General features: G+C 33.2%; 1 long non-coding RNA gene across 1 annotated transcript; it reads right to left on the bottom strand.

Moving 5' to 3' along the window:
• Window positions 1–2,914: 2,914 nt before the first annotated feature.
• Window positions 2,915–5,612, bottom strand: LOC145041137 (uncharacterized). Its single transcript, XR_013679963.1, has 3 exons — window positions 5,218–5,612; window positions 4,195–4,299; window positions 2,915–3,119 (listed from the first exon to the last, which is right to left on the bottom strand). It is a non-coding gene; the product is annotated as an uncharacterized LOC145041137 (long non-coding RNA).
• Window positions 5,613–13,299: the final 7,687 nt, after the last annotated feature.

The following is a 13,299-nucleotide window of genomic DNA, read 5'->3' as shown; positions in this document are numbered from 1 at the left end:
ATGGGGGAACTCACTAAGCTTTGTGCTTACAGTTTTGGTTTTGGTTTCAGGTACATCTTCGTCGAAGGGGAAAGAGTCGGCGGTGTAGCAGCGCATGACACACAAACACAAGTTTCCGCAAGAAGTTTTTGGGACTGTACTCTGATTTTCAATATTGATGATGTTATGGTTTGAAATACAACATTATGATTTTGTAATGGATGTTTATTGACAATGTTTTGGTAAAATGTTTGTTAAATGCGTTAATTCAAAATGAAATTTTTGGTCTTGAAAATTGGGTCATTACACCATCACTTTATCTTCAGCTGCAACACTCTCTACGAAAGCTTCATCGCCAACTTGAGCCAAATGAGCATTTTCAGGTCTTGATATATTCAGGGCCTGAATCTAGTCCTCCCAGTCAAATAACTGAGCAACCATAGCCTTTTCACTGTTGACATGAGCACCTCCCCGATTGTTTCCTACTGCAACCATTGTCTGGTCATTGTTTAATCTTCTATCCGGCTTCGGGCACTCACAAGAAAAATGATGTGGCTTGTGACAGTTGAAACAACGCAACTTTCCTTTGCTAAACCCTACCTTTTTATCAGCACTCATTCCCCAGTTATTATTCCCTGTCTTCTTCGCAAACTGCTTCGCCCTGAAAACTGCCATGGCAATTTGCCATGTAATATCCATTTCTTCCACGTCTTCTCGATGAATCTGATCCAGATAAGCAAATAACAATTGTGGTGGAATATCTCCAGCTACAAGAGCATTGTAGTATTTAACAAGTCCTGTGGTGAGAGCAAGATTTTCATCACACTCATTGGTGTTTGAGGAAGAAGCCACATTAGAGGAAGAAGTAGCTTGAGTAGCAACAAACGATTGGTTCTGAGAAAAAGGCATGGATGATGCAGCAGGAAGTGAAGTAGCTGATGGAGTGGAAAAGGATTGAGTCTAAGCTTGCTGAGCAGCAAAAGGCTGACCTGTATAGGGAAAGGTGAGAGATGAAAGAGCATTGTTAGATGAGATCCCAAGATTTGCAGTTCACATGATTTATCTCCCGTTGTTTATCATCAATATCACAGGGCTTGATGATCGCCATCATTTCAGCAAGAGTAAGGCGACTTAGATCTTCAATCTTCTTGATAACAGCCACATTCATGTCCCATGATTTTGGGAGAGCATTCAGTAGCTTTTTATTTATTTTAGACTTTGTCAAGAAGATCCCAACTATAGTCATCTCAGTGTTGAGAGTTGTGAATCGTTGCAGCTGTGCCTCCAGGGTTTCTCCAGGAATGTAGTTGAACGTATTAAACCTTTGTCACAGCATATCCTCGCGGCTTTCCTTCATGTCCTCATTACCCTCATATACCTCAATCAAAGCTTCCCACAAAGCTTTTGCTGAAGTATACTCTCTGAAACCTTGATCTATATCAGGAGATAGAGCCATGGTTAGAGTGGCCAGAGCCCTTTTCTGTTCTTCCACTTTCTCAAAATCTTCATTTGTATAACTTTCAACGGCTTTGTCAACTACTTGCCCTGCAACAGTTGTGGTTATTCTGACGAGATTCTTAATGATGCTTCTCCAAATCTTGAAGTCCTTCATTTTAATGTACTTTTCTATCTGGTATTTCCATCAGGAAAACCATCAGCAGACAGCAGTCTTGGAATGCGTGTAGTAGTACCCATAACAAAATCCAGTTCATGATGATGTGTTTGACTTTGAGAATTCGTTTATTCTTATTTTTAAAACTTAAAAATTAGAAAAATAAAAATTGTCAAAATTTGAGTTTACGGTCAATGTATTTACGGCCGTAAATTGTGTTTACAGTCGGGTGTTTATGGTTACGGTTAGGCGGTTTATGGTTATTTAAGAAGCACTGATTACGGTTCAAGAACACACTTTATACCTATTGAATGTGCTTGAGTTTACGGTCGTAAACAAGGTTTACGGTCGTAATCCTTTGGCAGTAAACTCCCAAAAATTACAATAAACGCAAGCTTGATGCAGATTTGCCCCCTTTGCTATGAAAACACCAAACCCTAATCTCAAACACTAACGAATATGAGTTCAAACGGCTGAAAATTTTCGATTGAATGACGCTTTGACACCAGTTCCGCTCTGATACCACTTGTAAGGTCCTAAAAATGGATCTTTACCAATGATCAAGCAATCACACAATCAATGGAATGAGAAACATAGTAGAAACAGAATTGAAACAAGCTTGCACACGCTTATATTGAATAAAAACGACTGGTACAACTTGCTCTGTGGCCGTGAACTCTGGTGGCATCAACAACCACAAATGACCTACATAACCCATATATATATATATATATATATATATATATATATATATATATATATATAGTGGACTTGGACCGACTCTGGGTTTACAGCCATAAACTCACATCACGACCATAAACTAACAACCAACCTACCAAAACTGCATACAGACTCAAAAGAACCTATTACAACGAAAGCCTAGGCCAAACCATTAACTAGACCCGTCACATTTAATGTTTAATTATTTTTAGTTATTGGAAATATAAATAAAAGTTCTAAAAATTAACATAATGAATTTTTTTCTTAAAAATAATTGTCGATTTTTAAAAAATAGGAGATTTTCTAATTTTTTTAAAAAACATGATTTTTTTTAAATTGACGAAAAATATTATTTTTTTAAAAAAACTGCATTTTTTTTTTCAAAAAGAAAACTACATTTTATTAAAAAAGACGACATTTAAAAAAAACTACAATTTTTTTTTATAAAAATGCATTTTTTTAATAACTAAATTTTTAAAAATCAATAAATTAAAAAAAAAAAAATAACTAGAATATTAAAAAAAATAACTCTAATTTTTTTAACAAAAAAATCAACGTTTTAGGTGCATATACGCATCTTTCTTATACTATAATATTCGTAAGTAATCATAACAAAAAACCATTTTTATTTAATATTCTATAAACATAATTGTACAAGTATTTTATTCGGTACAAATAAAAATAAAAAATAAAAAACAATAAAAACTATAAAATTTCAAGCATTTTCACATCTTCGTGTCAAGTTTCCATATTTTCTTTAATTTATCAGTTTTCACATCTTCAATATTTTCCACAAATTCTTGCAAATCTACATGAAAAATAAAAAATGATTAATGCAAGAAAACTAAAAAAAATACATGTGTGCATATAGACGTAATTCATATGTGATTCACTTGTTATTTATATGTGAATCATATGAGATTTACTTGTGAGTCACACGTGATTCATATGTGAGTTACATGTGTATCACATGTAATTCATATGTCATTCACTTGTGATTTACATGTGAATTATATGTGAATCACATTTAATTCATATATGAATCACTTGTGATTTACGTGTGAATTGCATCTGATTTATATGTAAATTACATATGAGTCACATGTAACTCATATGTGATTTACATGTGAATCATATGTATTTCTTATGTGAATAACTTGTGATTTACTTGTGAATTACATGTGATTCACTTGTGATTTACATGTGAATCACATGTAATTCATATGTAAATCACTTGTGATATATTGCCAAATGAAACAAATTAAAATAAACTATATGGTTAGAAAAAAAATTAAGATGATTTACATGTGAATTACATGTGATTCACATGTAAATCACAAATGATTCACATGTGTCACAAGTGATTCACATGGAAATTACAACTAATTCATAAAGCTCAATATAGAAGCAATTAAAATAAACTATATGGTTAGAAAAAATAAATAATTAAGATGATTTACGTGTATCACTAGTGATTCATATGCAAAACACAAGTGATTCATAAAACTCAACATAGAGGCAATTACCACAAATCAGATGTGGTTAATTAGCTAATATATAAAATATAATGTTATTAACAAATGAGCTACAACTTTTATCATATTCCTCTATAAGTTGATCAACATTTTATATGTAATATTAATATGTAAATGTTCTAGGTGTGATAAAGTGATAAAGTCTCTTACATCACAAGTATTTTCTTACAGTTAATAATTTGATTTAAAAAAAAAAAAAAAAAAAAAAAAAAAAAAAAAAAAAAAAAACTTTTTTATTATATATTGTAGCTTAAAGATATGGCAGAGAGATTGCCACCAGGATTCTATGACCTTGACAGCATTAAGTTACCAAATGGTCTGAATAAAAAATAAGTAAAAGAAAAATACATTTCGAGGTTTAGCCTTCATCATAACATGTTGATCTTGTTTATTGAAGCCAATAGTTGTAGTTGGTAATCCATCGGTAACCAAATTAACCCAAAGTAGTTGCACCTGGAACAAGTGATGACGCTTCATGTGGTAAGATTTAAGAAAATGCAAGGACTAGGGATGGGCAATAATGTAATTTTACATGATTGGAAGAAGTTTACAGGGACAAGAGTCTCAAGTTTCCCAAGTAGAACTGCAAAAAAGATACAAACTACTTCTCCAATGTTTGAAGGAATCATATATCTAATGAAATGCTTTGTGTTATTAGCGGCCATGTGATGGTAGTTGGTGGTGGTGGAGGAGGAGGGATTGGGAGTTGATTTTTGGGTTTTAGTTTTTTTTTCTTTACCTTGTTAGTGTTGTCTGCTAGCTCTTTGATTAAGTTTCCACCACCAATTGCATATCCGGTCATTGGAGAAAAGAAATTTATTATTGATTAGCCTAAAGTATTGATCTTCACAACTAAGAGTATTCATAATATCAGGTATAAAACCAAATTGAAATATGTGACTATCCAGAATATCCTGAATAAATCAATCACCAACATCTATTCATAAAAAAATGATAATGTACAAAGCATTCATTCATTAAAAAAATTGATAATTTCTTATACAAACATTTGCAATAAAAGCTTATGATTAGCAGATAACAGTCAAAATCCCTTCTTAATATTTATACAACTTGATTTTATGTTTGTCAAAATATGAAGCCCTCACTCAACATTAAATTCATCAAATAATTATATACTAAAGCAAATTCTACACTTCAAAACACAATGAATGAAATACACCGTCAATCGTGCTTTTGGTCGACCTCACGCTTTCTAATGATGATAACATAAATCAAAGCAAAAAAAATTAAAAAAAAAAAAAACAAATCAGAAAACTTATAGGTTACAGTTAAGCAGCAATTTGGCAAGACTTAAGATCGTAGGATTGAAACTGGATATGTAAATTGATCAAGTTGATTGAAAACACTAACCTGGAGATGATGATTATATGAAGTCTATAAATATAGGAAGGTGTTGCGATGTTCATTGGTCTGAAAAACAGAAGATCTGAAATAACAATTGCCATAAATATCAACAATTTCAAAAGCGCTTCATGAAACATGATTGAAACACGATCGACATTGTTGATCGATCTCGATAAATCGATGATCATGAATCCGACGATTTAGGGCTTCAAATATCGCAATTGAAGGTGAACACAAAAGTTGTTGATTGGTAGCTGACGTCCATTGTCGACGGAGTTAGAGGTGGGCCGATTGAGGAAGGATAGAGAAGAGGGGAAGAGATACGGTGGAGACGTGAGAGAGAGAGAGAGAGAGATCTGAAATGGTGATTAGGAGACATATGTGTATGATTCAATTTAACCCTAAAATGCCCCTAATTCCACTTAATTTGAATGCCCCCGTCTTTTTATTTTTTCACTTATTTACAAAAATATCACAACACATCTTGATCATCTTTTTTTTTATCCAACGCTTCACTATTAGTTCTCGGGAAACCATGAGTTCTCAAATGATCATTCCTATATATATATATATATATATATATATATATATATATATATATATATATATATATATATATATATATATATATATATATATATATATATAGGTAAAGGTTCAAATGAGAACCACTAAAGGTTAAGCACCTAAGAACCACTCATATTACATATGTTAGATTTGATACCATTTCTTCATTATTCTCCCAAAAGAAAATAAATATCCTCTCACCTCCTTCAACCATCTCCGATGAACACCACCACATCCACCATTGTCGACGGCCGCCGACGACACCTCCACGTCGCAGCCTCCGACCATCAACGATAACACTTAAATACGTCATCGAAGTTTTAGATCTGGAACCCTCCTCTTTGTCGTTGTTGTGGTGAACCGCCACAGTCGTCGTCGTGTTCTCCTTCAATGACATATCTGCTCCGACGAGCCACCACTTTTTCTTCAGATCTGCTCTAAACAGCCGCCAAAACCACCAGATTTTCACTAAAATACGGTAGATCTCGAATGTATCAGATCTGGATCACTAAAAATATGATTTTGTCATTTTCTTAACAAGCAGACAAAAATTAAGATTTTTACATATTTAGTAATATTCACAATACATATTACTTATTAAATGTGGGTTTTTAGGGTTCTTAATCTTTTGTGGTTTTCATTTGAACCAATCCCTATATATATATATATATATATATATATATATATATATATATATATATATATATATATATATATATATATATATATATATATATATATATATATATCAAAAAAACAACAGCCGGAAAATTGTTAATTTATGATAAAAATAAAAAATTAGACGTAAATCAAATAGCGACCTTTGACTGTTTGTGTTTTAGCTCAACTTCCATTTTGATTTTGACGTGTGGTTGAGTTGGATTTTTCTGTAGGATTTTCGTTATTTATTTTTCGATTTATGATGTCATCATTTCAAAGACAATTTAAAAAAGTAATAAATTATATTTCTCTTAAGGAAAGTTTTACAATTAAATCAAAAGAATTTCACTACGGTAAACACGTCCTAATAGATTAATGCTTGTGTCCAATGAAAATTTTATAAAAAAAAATAAAAAAATAAAAAAATAAAAAAAAATACAGTTTTATTCTAGCAACCAACGCTTAATTAAAGTTTGAGTTTTAAAAATAATCTAAAATTTTAAAATATTTAATAATGAAAAAGGTCGAAAAATACAATTTTGTATAACTAACAAAATCTATTCAAAATAAAGTAATTTGGTATCAAAGCGTAAGAGCCTTTTCCATTTAAGGATTTTTGTTTTTAATGATTAGATATTTATTTTGACATATTAGGATGGCAATAAGGAATATGATGATGATATTTAAAAGATTAAGCTAAATATATCTGTCATTAAAAGAAAGGAAATGCATGAATATACGGAGAAGCTTCTGCTGTTAGAAAGGAATATTGTTGAACATGATTTTATGTGCAAAATGTGATAAGTTCATAAAAGAAATTGCTTGCTTAAGATTAAAATGTGAAAAACTTGAGAAGCATGAAAAAATAAGAATAATGACAAAGATTACAAAATCACCAAATGATAAATGGTGAAACGAGTATTTTAACTCTATGCAAAAAGAAGATTGCTGTAAAAGCTTCAAAAGTGGGAGAAATCACCTGAAAATGAAAATAAAAAATGTCAAAACTTTTTACCATTGTCCCACGACTAGACAATGAATAGAAACCACAAATAAAAATAAATATGACGTATTGTATATTTAGCTCCCCTCATGTAAATTTCAAGCTAGAATACCTATAGAATGCAGAACAAGCCTTACACATCATAACACATGAAACAGGAATCATGCATATGGATAATCCAAATTTTACAAGAAAAAAAATGGGACGACACATTATTATGTGCAATATAAATATCTCTAGGACTAGTTCCACTGTCGTTTTTGTTCACCTAGACGATCTGGGATATATTAAAGGGAAAATCACATTGCAGTCCTATAATGTTTTGGATTTTGATCGAATCAGTACCTTAAGTTATTTTTGTGTTTTATGAGGGAATAATCTTTAAGTGACCTGTCTTTTTATTCCATATAACCTATCATTATCGGTTTCATATACCAAGTGGCATTTAATTAATTTAAAAAGTTAAATTAAATTCACCTATTTCTCTCAAACCAGGGAAACCCAAAAACGATTTTTGTTTTGGGATTTAATTAATTTAAAAAGTTTTCTAGATGCAAAATCGAGTTTTTAAGTTCTACTTCTCTATTTACTTTTTTATGGACGATATGTTATCGGAACACAAACACACACACACATGAAGATTTTGGTTCCCAGTTGTTGATTTCTTGAACTCTCCGGCTGATTGAAACGAGAAAAAGAAAGGGAGATGGAGATGAGACATCTTTTAAAATATGAAGCTCATGAACAGAGATGATGGTGGTTGGGTAATTTTTGGGTTTTGTTGCACCTCAAATACAAGATCTGATGAGCATCAAGGGTGATGACAAGAAAACTTTGCATCACACAACCACCACCATACACAACCTTTCAACCACCAAATCAACCTCCATCTCCACCCAGGTCTTCATCTCACCATTCATATGGTTGATTTTATGACAAGTGCAATGGATTAATTGGCATTGACTACCGATTAGTGTGATTAGGTTCACGTTCACTACTACTAATCCTTAGAAAACAAATTAATTCAAGCAGTGATCAGTTGATTAAACCAATGAGTTTCCTAGTTTATTGATTGGGTTAAGTAAGACTTGTATTAGCTAATCAAATTGGTGATTCAATTAACCTCTTGTTGATGGTGTATCCCACAAGCTCACACATTAATTTACCTATCTTCTAGTTAATTCTAGTTTCACATTCGTTATTCCTAGATATATAACTATGTGGTCACATGAATCATATGAAATTTATAACTAAGAGATGTTCATACAACTTAATTACTGATTATTATCAGAGAATAGTTGTTATTAACATATGAGGTTCTTTAACAAGCTTAACAAAACAATATCACAAATTAAAATTAATCCTAACCGTAAAATCAAACTATAATCACAAAATCATCTATCCTAAACAGAAGTTATGAGTTTTTAGCTCATATCTACAGAAAGTAACAAACTAAAAACATAATCTAATGATTGAAACATGGTTCATGCAAAAGATTAAGATAAAAGTAATGTGTTATTGCCTTTGATCTTCTTCCAAATTGATATCTAAGTTGAAATCTCGAAAACCACAGCTTCTAAGAACCCTTCTGGCCTCCAAAAATCATCCTAAACTTCCCCCATTCGTTAGGGTTTGAATGAGAAGCGTTTCTATATATTTTATGAAAACAGGGGTAACTCGGCGAGTCCATCACTTAAAATCCCGTGTACGGCAAGTTAGCGTCAAGAATCGCGAAACTCCTGACCAACTCGTTGAGTTGAGGCCCAACTCGTCGAGTCCATTTGGAATTAGCATTTTCTGAAAACACAAAAGTCGTTTGAAATTGCGTCTAGTTTTTAGAAAATTTGAATCTCGTCAATCGGAGTTACGGTTCATGAGATATGGCCAAAACACTGACGAGGGGTCAAACTGTCCAGCATAATCCTTCTTTCTTCAAGATCTAATATCCAAGCTTCCAATCGCCAATTCCACTTCATTTTCCTTTCAAGCATGTCTTTGTTGCTGGAAAAATAAAATTCTAAACTAAGTTAGCACCTTTTGTTCATTAAATGAGACAAAAACAGCATAAAGTATTAAGATAATGCATGAATTTTATAACTAAATATGCCCATATCAAGTTGTCGAGGAAGAAGTAGAAATTAAGAATGCTGACATGGAAATTGTAAAGGTTGAGTTGGAGGTTGACAAAAAAGAAATTGACCCACCCACTACCAATGAGAAACTCCTTTCACCGGTAGACCAAGAACAAGAGCCGAAAACGACAAATTTGATGGACTCTTCAAGGGATATGTACCCCGAGAAGGAAGACACCCAACCTGTCATCAAATCGACCACCTTATCAAAGAAGGAAGACTTGACCACCTTACTAGAAAAGTACAAGAAAAGGGTCGGATGGATGATTGTTTTCATTAAGGGTCTAAGTCCAACATGGTTCCCACGCAAACAAAAAGTCAAGTACAAGATAAGTGTTACATTGAAGGAGGTGGCGAAAAGTTTACTAAGGCGGCTAACCAGGAGGCAACCCAGGGTATTTTCATCTTTTCCTTCAAAACATTTCCGTTTCTTTAAAAGTTTCTAGTTTTCAATGTTTCAAATGTGTTGCAACATGTTTTTAAGCCTTCAACATGTTTTTAAGCCTTCAATGTTTCAAATGTGTTGCAACATGTTTTTAAGCCTTCAAAATGAATCTCGGGGTACAAAAATCATTTTTCCAAACGATTTTGGGATTTCGGGGGTTCAAAATTTGGTGTTTGCAAGAAGAGGCATACACGGGGCGTGCCCATTTTGGCTTGAAATCAACATGGGCCGTGTTAAAAGTCCAATACCATTTTCAGTCTTTTTTTGTTGAACACGGGCCATGTCAGTTTAGTGCAAATTAACACGAGCCGTGTTCAAAGTCCAATTCCATTTTTAAACTTTTTTGTTGAACACGACCTGTGTCAGTTTAGTGCAAATCAACACGGGTCTTGTTGACGCAAAAGCAAAAAAAAAATTGAAAAAAAATTGAGTTTAGTGTCAAATATGGTTTTTATCACCCCACTAATCCATAACTCTCCCCCAAAACAATTTATTTCTTCTAAGAACCCCTATGTACGAAACTTTCACAATTTGCTTTGTGCTTTTAGGCTTGATACTTCATGTAGGAAAGCTTTGGGAGGTTGAAGAGGAGGTTCTCACCACCAACTGCAAGGCTCCAAGAACGATTCGGTAAATTCTTTCCATATCTTTAATCGTACACATTTTGCTTAAAATTTCAATTTGTGTGCACTTGTGACTGTTTTGGAACTTACCCGACCCAACTACCATCCCGCACCACCTTCCGGTGATTAGGTTGTTCCACCCTCTTCGAGCATCGGGAACGATGCTTATATTCAAGCTTGTGGAGGGGTGGAGTTGTATATTACGTTCATTTCCATGAATTTTCATGTTCCAACTCATGCAAAAAAAAAAAATTAACCTTCTTATTTTCTTTTTCTTGTATTCTGCATTTTAAAATCTATAAAACCCAAAACTATTTTTCTAGTTTTTGCATCCCACTTTCATGCATTGTTTCCACAAAAAAAAAAAAAAAAAAAAAAAAAAAAAAAAAAAAAAAAAAACCCGAGATGAAGACAATCTTTACATACAATAGGTCCATGAAGTGGGAAAATGAGAATTCAAATGAAAATTTTTGAGGCAATCGGATAGTTACCGGAAGTGTAGAATCAGCTGTCATAACTAGGGGGCCCAAACATTGTAATTCGAGACCCTCGCATTAGATAATAAAAAAAATTGTATACTGAAACGTTTTATGGGCGGTAATAACAACTTTAGGATGATTTGCTTCTGAATGTTTAAAAAGAATCTTTGTCGAAAACTCTAGACCCACAGAACACGGACCTATTGGTTGACACATGTTACCCTCGCAGTAATAGAGAGCATAAGTATCAAATCCACACAGTCAAGAAGGAAGAACGAGTACAACTGTCATATCCAGTACCCAAATCAGAATTTCAAGCACTTAAACAAAGAAATTATCAGAAATTTAAAAGTTGATTGAAGAACTCAAACTCAAAATGAAGATACAAATCCAAGTTTAATCAAAATCAAAAGCCATCTCAAAGACAAATCTGGCGAATGAAGAACTATGTGATATGATACTTGTGGCTCTCGAAAAAGTGAAAGCATAGGAGTTGGGCCCCTTCGGGTGGGCTTGTTGTTTCAGCAAAAGCTGATTCGTCGTAACGGGTTCTTAAGGACGTGTCAATTCTGATTCTTGGTCATCTAGTCTTAAGGACATGAGATCCTGGAGTATGTTATTTTCTCCCATAAAGCTAATTAAGGTATAAAGTTTAAATAAAACTGAGGTTGGATTATTGGGTTACACAGTTTTGGGTCTTTCTAACTTTGAGAGTCTGTGATATGTGGAAGGAAGCAGGATATTCACCTAGGTATTATTGATTGGAGCCCCAATGATGTAAAGTTTGATCGTATTTTTATTTATTTATAAAAGTACATATTTTGCTTTTTATGTTAAATTTTTCTTTTGTTTCATTTTGTTTCTCAAGTTCTTCTGTATATATTCTTCTTTTTCATGATTTTCATTACATGCATTCATTCCTAACCCTTAGGATCTTTTCGTCCCTTTTTGCTCTATGTTTCTTTTGCCATCTAGAAATCGTCCTATTTCGTCTGATTCTTGTTCTTTCTTGAGGACAAGAAAGGTCTAAGCTTGGGGAGATTTGTTAGGTGCATTTTGTGCACCTTTTTGCACACCTTATAGTCCCTTTTTATGCATGTATTTAGCTTAGCTATTATTTATTCTTCTTGCATTATTATCATATTCATGTTAGTCTCTAGAACGACCTTATTTGCACATTTTTCATGTCTTTTTTAGGTAAACCGGAGGTTGGAACACGCTTTTGGAGGTGTCGGGAAGCATGGGAGAAGATTTCGGGATGATCGGATGCATAACGGAAAAGTTGGAAAAATCAATATTGGACATGGAGACAGAGGCCTGCACGGGTCGTGTTCGATTTTCACTAAAAAACAGACACAGGTGTGTTTGACCAAAAAGGAGCTATTGACCATGCTGAACACGACCCGTGTCAGTTTAGCCTATTTCGACAAGGGGCGTGTTTGACCAAAAATGAGCTGTTGACTATGCTAAACACGGGCCGTGTCAGTTTAGCCTATTTCAACATGGAGCGTTTTGGCTGCTGAACACGACCTGTGTTAGTTTAGCCTATTTTAACATGGGTCGTGTTCGACCCAAAAACTAATTTTTGGCAGTTTTTCCTATTTTTTATATCACGAGATTTGAGTCATTTTTACACTATCAGAGCATAGCAAAGCACCATTGGAGAGGAGAATTCGAAGGTTTTTGCAAGTTTTTGTCCATTAATCATTTGGAAACATTATTTCTTGTTTTTGTAAGTTGTAATTGCACTTAATTTCATCTTTTAGACTTGTGATCTTATTCTAGCCATGTGTGGCTAGAACCCTAACTTCTCTAATTTCATGTTTTGACTTCTTGGTAGTGATCTCAATCATATGACATGATGTTTGTTTTCAGTTTCTATCTAATGGATTAGATTTTGCTATAATCGAATGTTTGATTCTAAGTATGATTCTTATTGGCCATTTGAATTAGGATTAGGTCATTCAAGTTATCTATTTTGCAAAATCCGTAATTGTTTTGTGAATTGAACAAGTAACAAGCACTAAGTTGAATTCTTTTGAATAAATCTAGTGTAAATCTTATTCATACACTCTTACACTCCCGAGCTTATGATGAGCATTGGGTGTTGTTGGGAATATTCACATAAAGCTTAAATCAATCTTTTAATCTAATTCTAAGAGCTTGTTTAGATTAGGTT

This window comes from Lactuca saligna, chromosome 4 (assembly GCF_052625555.1).
Source record: "Lactuca saligna cultivar CGN05327 chromosome 4, ASM5262555v1, whole genome shotgun sequence".
Lineage (NCBI taxonomy): Eukaryota > Viridiplantae > Streptophyta > Magnoliopsida > Asterales > Asteraceae > Lactuca > Lactuca saligna.
This window is presented reverse-complemented; position numbering and strand designations above follow the sequence as displayed.